The following is a 12,219-nucleotide window of genomic DNA, read 5'->3' on the forward strand; positions in this document are numbered from 1 at the left end:
TTTCCTGCATTTCTGCATTTTACTACTGTATTTTATTTCTTACACTGTTCTTAATTGCTGTTAAATCTCCTTTTCTTTTGCCTTATGTTTTGATGCTTTTAATGGTTTTAAAAGGACTGCACAATATATCGCCATTTCCTCCGGGACTGAGTTCGTGCAAGGCGTACACTATAAAACGCAGATCGGCAGAGATCTTTTCCAGACGTGGTTTGTGTGCGAGTAATTGCAGAATTGCGGCAGTGTATGGTTGATTGCGTGCAGCGTAATGTCTCAGGGAGACATCGATTATTGTTTCAATGTATGTTTTAAATCTCCTTTACTTTTGCCTTTATGCTTTTAATGGTTTCATGTGAAGCACTTTGAATTACCTTGTTGTTGAAATGTGCTATACAAATAAACTTGCCTTGCCTTGCCTCATATCAATAGAGACCGGACCAAACTATGTGTATACATGTGTGTGTGTAAACCATACAGTACAAACAATGAATAGACACTGCCGTATTTACGTCTACATGACGTTATTGAGTGCTGGTGGAGCTGCTACGATGTTAGCATAGCCTAGCACCGATCCATCAGAGCTCCATTGAGAAGACAAGTAGCCTACAAATCGGTATCATTACGTAGTTATTTCAGAGTCCCTTTTTGTCGGTTTATTTTCCGTTGAATCACAGCCAAATCAGTTTATGTTGTGTTCCTACAGCTGTAGTAAACAGCGACCGGTGGCTTGCTAGACACAGTGAATACAGCTTGATGAAATCCACGGAGCTCCTCTGAACAATATTATGAACCAGACATGACGGCGTTTGGCATTCCGACGTTTGAGGGACGTTTGAGGGACTTCCACAACACAAGCAGCAATTGTCCTTATTCCTTTCACGGTTGAAAGCGGAAAGAAATGACGGCCAGGTGAACGGCTTCCAGTCGATAAACCACGCCCCCTCTCCGGCGCTACGCGATTTTGCGGCGTTTGGTGTGAACTCGACCGGCGGCGCGTTGGACGCGATTTTGCAGTGTGTCAAAAAATCAACACGACCGGTGTGAACACAGCATAAGAATGGTATAGATCAGGGGTCTCTAACTGGCGGACCGTGGACCGGACCCAGACGCAGTTGCATCCAGACCCAGGACCTAAAATCGATATTCCGGAATCATATATTAGGCAGCGAGTTTGTACTTTAACCGGCGCATCTTATTCAGCTGTTACGGTACTTGTTCAGTGGTGCAGGAAACACACCGACCAATGCGTTGCAAATCACGTCACGTGATGCCAGCTTAGCCAATCAAATATGAGTATTTTGACAAGTTTCCTTACTCGAGCTATGTTTTCACACACGGGGAAAGACGGGGGAGAGACGAGGAAATAGAAACAGAGCAGGAAAATTGCGCTAATCAGAGAGGTTATCTCACATGACGTTCTCCAAAAAGAGAAACGTGTTCAGAGAGAATAGAATTTATAAGCAAGAATGAACAGACTCTTCTATGCTAATTCTTCCCACAGGCAGTGTGTCATATGTCCAGAAACCGTAACTATTGATAAAAGCGGCAAATGAAGCGTACAAACGTACCCACTCACATCTGAAATGAAGACAGAAAATAAACAAAGAGCCCAATATGATCAGGGTGCCAACTAAAGGTCTGTCTCCTGGAGCTGCTGCCCACTCTCCTTCCAGTAAAGTGGTCTCCATGCAGTGATCACTAACTGTGACTGTCTGCTCTTTGCTGTTGAACAGGTATAGTGGAATTATCTGAGCCTTTTCCAGCCAGTTGATGAGAGACGCAACCAAAAACGATAAAATTACCAAAAGAACGAGCTAAAAGATGCCAAAAAGCTCTGTAGGACTGAGGGTTGTAATTCTCGGTGGGTCCGTCACTACAAGTAACATATTTCATTCATTTATTCATTCATTTATTGTAAACTTACCAGCTTTTTTACATACCATATGAACATAGACTAAATATTTTTACTTTATGTCCAATATTTTGCATGTGCAAATAGTTTAAAAAACTAAAGAAAAGGCAAAGCATCAGCAAAGTCACATTCAAAGGATTGACATCACTATGGAGAGCTACCAATAAGTAATGGACTTTATTTTTCTACAAAACATGCACTTGGTGTGGACAGTGTAAATGAGTAGAAACAACATCTTGTCATCCGTTACAAAGCTAAGGAGAGGTCATAGCCATTGGCGAGAGCTGACACGATCAGTGTCATTACACTACAATCACAAACAGTGACTAGAACCATCTGGTGATGGAGAGAAAAACGGCGGAGTTGCCATCCTTTTCCCAGACATTTACATCAATCACCTCTTCCACTTATATAACCAGCAGGGTGTTTTACAAAGCAACATTGCCAGTAAAGGTCAGACTTACCTCAATAAATCAGGCTTTTTTTTCATCCAGGAAATTCTGTCTCAAAGAGGTTTGGTTAAAGTGATAACTTTGGTTAAAACTGGTTTTTGTAAGGCAAGGCAAGTTTATTTGTAGAGCACATTTCAACAACAAGGTAATTCAAAGTGCTTCACATAAAACCATTAAAAGCATCAAAACATAAGGCAAAAGAAAAGGAGATTTAAAAACAATTAAAGAAACAGTGTAAGAAATAAAATTCAGCAGTAAAATGCAGAAATGCAGGAAATTTATTAATATATTAATTGAATGTGGTTCAATTAAAGGCAGCAGCAAACAGAAAGGTCTTCAATCTTGATTTAAATGAGCTGAGCGTCTCAGCAGACCTGTAGCTTTCTGGGACTTTGTTCCAGATATGTGGAGCAGAAAAACTGAACGCTGCTTCTCCATGTTTAGTTCTGACTCTGGGAACAGAAAGTAGACCGGTCCCAGACGACCTGAGGGGTCAAGCAGCAGGAGGATGACTTCAGATGTTGTATAATGTCTTCTAGGCTTCTACGGTCGATTGAATGAAATTGTGTCATGATATTTGAATGGATGTTATTCAGAGATCGGGACAACACATATCCTGTGGTTGATGTGGAGGCACTGACTGCTTGTCTAATTTTCTGAATTTTGTCAGTTAAAAAGGAGGCAAATTGATTGCATGCCCAGGTGGATTGGAGTTCAGCAGCTACCGACACTGGAGGGTTTGTTAGCCTGTCGACAGTAGCAAATAAGGCGCGTGTATTGTTCTTGTTTTTGGTTATGATGTCAGAGAAGAATGACTTCCAAATTATAATTGCGAAGTCTCTCTTTATAGATGTCACAGTGAACCTGGAGATTAGTTTTTCGCTACCTGCGCTCAGCTTTCAGACACTCTCGTTTCTCTATTTTAACCAGCATAGCATTTCTCCAAGGAGATCTTTGCTTACCCGAGACAACCTTCACTTTAGTGGGTGCAATGGCATCAAAAATATTTTTAACTTTAAAATTGAAGCCATCTACAAGCTCATTGACTGAGAGGCAAGAGAGGGCTGGTGTGGAGGAGAACTTTTGAATAAATAGTTCACTGGTGTTTTCAGAGATGTAACGCTTTGTCACAACCTTGGTTTGGACATTTGTGTGCAAGGAGATTGCACTCTCAAAGAAAACACAGAAATGATCAGAGTGCAACATCAGTCACAGCAACCTTGGAAATGTTTACACCTTTGGTGATGATTAGGTTCAGAGTGTACCCCCTGTTGTGGGTGGGTCCTGTCACATGCTGAGTCAGATCATAGTTATCAAGGACACCACATAGTTATATAGACTCTCTGTCCTGGGGATTATCAACATGGATATTAAAATCACCAACAATAACAACACAGTCAAAATCAATACAGATTACAGACAGCAGTTCAGTAAACTCATCAAAGAAGGTTGCACAGTATTTAGGCGGTCTGTAAATGTTTAGGAATAAAGCTTGATTGGAATTCAGAGCCACATATTCAAAATAACTAAAATGACCAAAGGGAATCTGCTTGCATTGAAGAGAATCATTAAATAAAACAGCAACTCCACCTCCTTTCTTATGCGCTCTTGTTTCGCTCATGAAACTGAAGTTGGGAGGTGTTGATTCAATAAGAACAGCTGCACTGTTATCTTGATTTAACCAAGTTTCAGTTAAAAACAAAATGTCCAGTTTGTGCCTAATAATAAAATCATTGATTAAAATTTTTTTCCTGACAGAGACCTGACATTTAATAAAGCTAAGTTGAATGTAGTTAAAGCTTTCTTTGCCCAATTCATTTGGACAGGCTGACGAGGAATGTATGCTAAGTTTGATAAGTTTGCATGTTTACTATTGTTTCTTCGCAGCCTCACCTTTCTTTTTCTATAAACTTGCAAGACAGGAATTGAAACGGCTAGCTGCATACAGGGCCCCGACTTTTCCTGGAGAGAGTCATTGGTATAATTAGCCTTGTAGCCTGGACCCAGAAGATATCAATTATTTAGGGGAGACAGAGGATGGTTGTAGTACCGTCGAGGAGTGGGGAGAGGAGTGTGTTTGGTTCCATCAATGACCAGCTCTTTCATGTGGTCAGTGAACTCCAGGTGGGGGGAGGATGGGGAGAGTGCGAGAGAAGCTTGCGATCCAAAGTATGGACCCGAACTAGGTGCTGGGGAGGGAGGTAAAGACTCCTCGTCTAGGAAGGGTGGGGAAAGTGGGAGTTGCAGTCCAAAGTATGGACCTGAAGTAGGTGCTGGGGGGGAGGTAAGGGTGGGGAAAGTGGGAGTTGCAGTCCAAAGTATGGACCTGAAGTATGTGCTGGGGAGGGAGGTAAAGACTCCTCGTCTAGGAAGGGTGGGGAAAGTGGGAGGTCCAGTCCAAAGTATGGACCTGAAGTAGGTGCTGGGGAGGGAGGTAAAGACTCCGCGTCTAGGAAGGGTGGGGAAAGTGGGAGATCGGAGGCGGTCCCTGATGATGAGGTTTTACCCGACTTGTTTAGGCAAACTCCATGCGCTGTAAAAAGATGTCTGCGCTCCCAGAAAAGGTAGAAATTGTTGATAAAATGTACTGAATGGTCAGCACATGCAGTTGACAGCCATTTGTTCAGTGCAAACAGCCTGCTGAATCCTTAATCTCCTCCTCTGACTGGTGGGAGAGGGCCACTGATGAACACCTCAGCCTTGACAGAGCTGACTGTTTAACAGATCAATAAAGTCTCGCTTCAGAACTTCAGACTGTTGTTTCACAATATCACAGCTTCCTGTATGCACGATGATGTTTTTCACTGTGGGATAGTCAGTTACGATGTCCAGAATTTTGTCTCTCATGTCAGAGACCATATCTTTCGAAAAGCAGAGTATTTTGGTGTTCTTGCTGCACAGTTTTCTGACATCTTTTACAGCATAGTCACCAACAATCAGAGTCTCAGGCCCAGTCATTAGCTTTGCCTGCGGCCCTTTCTCACATTTACTCTCAGTTCTTACCCTGCTTTGAGGAGATAGCTGCTTATCCAGGTCATCAGATGGAGATTTAGGATCCTGCGACAATGGAGCAAATCTGTTTTGAAGTTGTAGGCTTGGTTGTTGTGGAGGTGTTTTGCAGGTTTTACTTTTACTTTTCTTAGCTGTCCTTGGCTTTGTCCATCTGGGTGCAGGGGTTGAGGAGGAGTTCTGCCTGTGTGCTAGTGCAGGCCAGCCAGTCGCATCACAAATCTCAGGGCGTTGGGCTCTGCCTGTTAGTCGTCCTCCCACATATTTTCTCTTCGGCTTTGCACCGAGAGAGTTCCAGGGAGGACTACTATTTGAAGATTCATTATCTGCTCTCTCCTCCTGTTTCTTGGTAGGCCTGGTTGTGCTAGTTAGCTGTGTCTTAGCTAGCGTTTGTCCAGTGTTTTGAGTCCATGGTAGAGTGGTATCATTCCCACACAGTCCATTTACCGCCACGTTTACTTCTAGTCAGTGGATTTTTGTTTCCAAGACTGCAATCTTCTGTAGGAGTTTGTAGTAGTCATCCGTGCTGCTACTTAGCTTTAACTTAGCTGCTAGTTAGCATTAGCCAACAATCCAAATAGCTCGACGACTTTCCGACGGATTTGTCTTCACTCAAACGTTGAAGAGTGATATATGTGATATATCTGGCAAGATATATGTGATATATCTGGCAAATTGAAGCAAGAAAATGCAAGAAAATGCAAGCAGAGGTGTAGAGGCAAGAGCAAGCAGCAAAGCGACTGCAATCTCTCATCAAGGTCACACACTAGTGTACACACTAGTATTTATTGTAGGACGTAGCAGAACGGCAGCGCTATTTATGGATTGACAAATGTTTCTGTGATGACTGCGTATGAATATTGGATGTTGATTGGTTTATTTTGGGTAAGCCTGGTTGATGTGTACAAGTATTTCACAGTCGGATGGTCGTGTTTCATGACCTAACTCATGCTGTTGTCATAATGTCTTAATTTGGGATTCAGTTACAGGGTATGTAGTTTTATATTCATGGTCGGCATTAGAATCAACGAGTGATGATTTTTAAAGGGTTATACCGATAATTGTATTTTCTCCACCTTCTCCTGTGTGACTTTTAAAATACAAATTCTTTGCCACGGTTGGTCAGATTGCCCAATGTGATGCCTGCCAGGAAAACAGGACCTCTATGATGGAGAAAATTCAGTATAACCCGTAGAGGTGAATAGAATACACATTCAATTTAACATGTTGTATGAAGTCTTGTTGGTGAACAGAAGCTTAAGTTGCCTTAAATTGAAAGTGGGAAAGTGAGCGACTTCATTTTCCTTGACATGGCTTTAGAGATCTTGTTGGGCCTCCACAGTCATCTTTTGTTAGATTCCAAGTTTGCAATACTTGATGACCTGGCATTCCAAGAGTTCACCTTGTCTGTTCATTTTCTATCATGATTAATTGAGTTCTAGCTTAAAGGCTAGCAGTTGCTTCGCCTCACGTCTCCTGTGTCTATGCCAAAAAGTTGCACATAAACACACAGCCAAGACTACAGCCAATGGCCAACTAGCACGTACATTTTCATGATACATACATGAACCAAAGCAGCATTTGTGAAACTATTAATATATTGGAATGATCAGATAAAAAACTAGAAAATGCCTTTCCTGCTGAAAATGCGTTGGAATGCTGAAAGCTGAAATTAATTGTGAAAAAATTGCTGAAAATTAAGAAATGGGAGACTATCTGACTGAAAAATGTTGAAGCCCGAAAGCATTTAAACTGCACTGCTGAAAAACCTTCTAGTTGAAATGTCTATGGTCTATGGTGTCTGTAGCTGAAAGTATGAGGAAGAAGAAGGCTTTGAAAGTTGAAGTATAACAGGATTTGAAGATTTTCTCCATAGAGATCCCATTCAAAAGAAAATTGCAAAAAGCTTAATTCAAAAAGTTTAAAGATTACAAATATGAAAAGTCAAAGCACCCCTCTCCTGAAAGAGCTGAACATTTTGATATTTGAACAATTTCTGGAGCTTAAACAAATTTCAGAAGTAGTGATATTTGTAGTAATAGCAGTAGAAGTTGTATTTGAAGTAGAAGTATTATTAGTAGTAGAAGTATTAGTAGCATTAGAATAAGTAGTAGTAGTAGCAGTAGTGATATTTGTAATAGTAGTAGTAGAAGTCATAGTTAAAGTATCATTAGTAGTAGAAGTATTAGTATTTAGAAGAAGTATTAGTATTTAGAAGAAGTAGTAGCCTAGTATCAGTAGTAGTAGTAATAGCTGTAGTAGTGGTCGTAGTATTTAATATAACAGTAGTAGTAGTAGTAGTAAAAGTAATGGCAGTATTTGAAGTAGCAGTAGTAGTACTAGTAGCAGTCATACTCATAGCTGTATTAGTATTAGTACTGGTAGTAGCATGAATAGCAGTAGTAGCAGTTGTAGTATAAGTAATAGTAGTAGTGGTAGTAATAGCAGTAGTGGTAGTAATAATATTGATGGTAGCAGTAATAGCACTAGCAATAGTAGCAACAGCAAAAGTTGTAGTAGAAGTAGTAGCAGCAGTAGCAGTAGTAATACTAGAAATATTAGCAGCAGTAGTAGTTGTCGCAGTATTAGTAAGAGCATTCGTTATTTCAACAAAAAAGCCTAATTTTGAGCTTAATGTTTACATATAGTCAATCCATGGGGCTTTTATTTTGAAAGGGTGGGGCTGGGTGGGGGAGGGAGGGGGAGAGGAGACATAATCATAATGTTTGACACACATAAACAGAGGTTATTAAATGCCTGGCTTCATCACAAGCATTTCAATTAGAATTCACTCTCTGGGGCTTTTATTTTGAAATGGGGTGTGTGTGTGGGGGGGTCCTCTAAAAGTCTCTAAGACCTGAATAACTGTATGAGAGGGAGAGAGAGAGAGAGAGAGAAGAAAGAATTAGTGAGAGAGAGAGAGAGAGAGAAGAAAGAATTAGTGAGAGAGAGAGAGAGAGAGAGAGAGAGAGAGAGAGAGAGAGAGAGAGGAAAGAATTCGTGAGAGAGCGAGAGCAAGAGAGAGAGAGAGAAGAAAGAATTAGTGAGAGAGAGAGAGAAGAACGAATTAGTGAGAGAGAGAGAAGAAAGAATTAGTGAGAGAGAGAGAAGAAAGAATTAGTGAGAGAGAGAGAAGAAATAATTTGTGAGAGAGAAAGAGAAGAAAGAATTAGTGAGAGAGATAGAGAGAGAGAGAAGAAAGAATTAGTGTGAGAGAGAGAGAAAGAATTAGTGAGAGAGAGAGAGAAGAAAGAATTAGTGAGAGAGAGAGAGAGAAGAAAGAATTTGTGAGAGAGAGAAGAAAGAATTTGTGAGAGAGAGAGAGAAGAAAGAATTTGTGAGAGAGAGAGAGAGAAGAAAGAATTTGTGAGAGAGAGAAGAAATAATTTGTGAGAGAAGAAAGAATTTGTGAGAGAGAGAAGAAAGAATTTGTGAGAGAGAGAGAGCGAGGCTCTGATATCTCTGGCAAACTTTCTCATTTGGAGATTGTCCGATGTTTTATCTTTTACAGCTTACATGACTGTTGTCCTGCTCTGCCATGTCTTTCCTCGTCTCTCCCTCTTGTGTCGCGGTGTGTGTAAATGTCACTCGAATCAGGAAACTTATCAGAATACTCATGTCTGATTGGCCGAGATGCAACACGTAACAGCTGCAACAAATCATGTGTGTGCGGCTTTTATTTAAAAATGGGGTGGGTGTGTGTGTGTGGGGGGGGGGGGGGGGGGTGGAGGAGGGGGGAAAGACCTCTGAAGATCCCTAAGACCTGAATGACTGTATGAGAGACACACAGCGAGAGAGGGAGAGGAGTGTATGTGCGCGTGTGTCTGTGAGTCTGTGTGTTTATCAACATCACTAATTGGCTCAATCGCGAACACCTGTGTGCCTGAAGCCATTTGAAAATATTCTCCATAGAGATCCCATTGAAAATAAAAAGCTTAATAATTCAAAAAGTTTAAAGGTTAGAAATATAAAAAGACATAGCAGACCTCTGGTGAAAGAGCTGAACATTTTAATAGTTGAACGGTTTCTGTAGCTTAAAAAATGAAGGAGGAGAAGCGGTGCGACGGAAGAAATAGAAGAAGTTGAATAAAGATTCGAAGAACAATAGAAACAGGATAACAATAGTTGGAATGCTTAACAGCATTCCAACAATGAAAGATCGATACTTGGCTTCCATGTATCGATACAATATCGCCACGCAAAATATCACGATACTATGTTGTATCGTTTTTCCCCCCACCCCTACCATCTACTGGTCCTTCTTTTGTTGCAGTCAAAGGATGTAGTTATTTAATTTTCATGTAACTTTTTTTGAATGGAAAGAAAATGATTCGTCAAGAAAACCTCATAAAGCAAGTCATCTTTAATCCTACACCTTGGGTCCTCAAGCTAGCCAAATAGTGATAGTCAATTCATGCATAATAGAAACCAACATGGAGGACAGAATCATTTGATTTATAATTTATTTACTTGAATCTTTTATGTCAAATAAGTTTCTAGTGTCACTGAAGATGCAGCTAAATGATGATAACACTTACGTTCACATGAAGGCTGGAAAGATGTCATCAGACTTGGGGCTGACAGGGAATGTGGCACACTCTGTCTCCTGGCTGTCATTTGTGCTGGTACAAGGTCAGAAGGAGGGTTTAGGCAGAAATAATGCTCATAGAGAGAATGATTGTGGAAAGTGTTGTACTCAGTGGAAAGTGAAAATAATAAATAATGCAAATAAGCAGAATTGTATTGTGAAGTCAAAACACACCTATATTTTCAATCCACTATCCAGAAAAAAAGCTCTGAGAGTGGTTGTGATTGGTTGCTTTGCTAAGATGTGATGTTTTTTTAGGCACCCAGATAACACGCTTATAAAAAAGATTTAATGAACTGAAAATGAATATTTTGTTGCTTAAACTTGTTTAGCTATACTTGATTATTTAGGTCAAAGACAGCGCTATTTAATAACTGCTTGTAGTATTGGTTTTATTTGAGTTTGTAGTAAATACATTTTGCCTTGTTTTTGTGATTTTTCTCCTCACATTGTAAACCATTACGAATACAATATTGTTTTTTGGTATTTAGAATAGTCAGAATCTGTATATATATAGTGTTTTAACTAATTTGCTCGTCTTTAATACTTACGACTGAAAGCAGGCTGATGAGACCGGTAGGTTGGAGTCTCTCCCATAGGACTTGAAGGTACAGACAAGGAAAGTGGAGGACTAATGTTTGGGGCAGTGGGCAGTGCGGTTGGGCGTTTGTTCTTTCCTTTTGAGATTTCAGGCTGCTCCTCGTCACTTTCACTGTCAGAGATCCAGCTTTTTGGGGTTCTGTTGAACAAAATAATTTATATAAGGAATATCATGAATAACAAGAAGCTTTATATGAGTGTTTATTGTTTATCTAACCAGGGTGACTATGTTGTAAAACAAAAAATTATTAAATCAAAACTAAACTAACTTCGCAAAATAAAATTGTGTTCACTGCTACATAAACAAATAGTAAGACAAAAAAACATCATTACTTGCAAAAGATGCACATTATATATATTTACGTTTTCCTCCTTTTCAAATAAGCTGGACGCTGGTCCACTTCATCCTCAGTTTGGAGGTCTGATGTCTGCAGGGCCTTTGGGAGGAGCAGTCGAGCCTCATCGTATGTATCTGTGAAGAGAAAATATATATTTGACGTCCAAATGGAAATACAAATACTTAAACCAGAAAAGGCATATTTTTCTGAGTTCATGTCATTTTGCTACACAAAATGCTATGTCAGATTCTTACCTTTAGTTGCTCTGATTCTTATGGCGAAGCTTTCCCATGAAGCACCAGGGGGATGACCTTTCATTATGGCCTTGTCACATCTTTGTCTCTCCTTGTAAGGAGGCCAAACAGCTCTCTCATCTTTAACCCACTGGTCAGGAACAACTTCTGTGTCCCCAGTGTCAGTGAACTCCACTATGTGGTACATTTTCTGTCAATTAAAAAAATAATTGTATTCTACAACTCGTCACGCCATGCAGGAATCAATGTTCAGGACTCTTTCTAACTGCCCATTGTAAATAAAATATATTCATTCACTGTTAAATAATATGCGCTATACTTGTAAAGCTTATATTGCGGAGTTGTGAGGTCACTGTAAGTAGGTCAAAAACGCAGAATGGGGCATTCCGTCACCCGTTCGTACGATAGAAACAGATACAGTGGTCCTGAAAGTAACGCTTGCTTAAACCACCAGATTAGGGCAGAAACTGCCATCTTAGAGTAGGAGAAGAGCTCTTTTTATCTATTCACACAGAGACTTCGAAATAGTTTAGAACTGCACCCTTTTTCTGCACCTTAAGTGTTAACAATATGCTGTACACCAACATTTCACACACACTGACGTTCCAGAGAAGGCGGGTTCCGGACGTGAGTCATTGTGGGTGACGTTGCCCAGTGCTCCATCAGGCTATTTGAATGCTAAAAACAAATCCGCCTCTGCTTTGATTTTGACCAATGGCTCCACAAGGGGAACCAGATGGACACGCCTGCTTACTCTGTATAAGCGCTCTTAGGTTTCACTTTTGCCTTTACCTTTTGGTCCGTGCACGTTTAACTGCTGGACATAATACTTCTGTCACAAATAAATGTTATTGCTTGAATTGAGCTAAACGCCTCGATCTCAGTCTGTTCACTCGATCTTCATTCATAACAGAAGCTTTATTTTTCTTGGAAGAGGTAACCTATCACGTGAGCGAGACCGTCTTGACATGTGTCAAGAGGCACAGGCGGATGAAATTGCGAGAGAATCCGGTCAATTTTCAAAATAAAACTTCTTTCAGACTGATAATCAATACAACGGAAATAATAT

This window comes from Melanostigma gelatinosum (genome assembly GCF_949748355.1).
Source record: "Melanostigma gelatinosum genome assembly, chromosome: 2".
Classification (NCBI taxonomy): Eukaryota; Metazoa; Chordata; class Actinopteri; order Perciformes; family Zoarcidae; genus Melanostigma; species Melanostigma gelatinosum.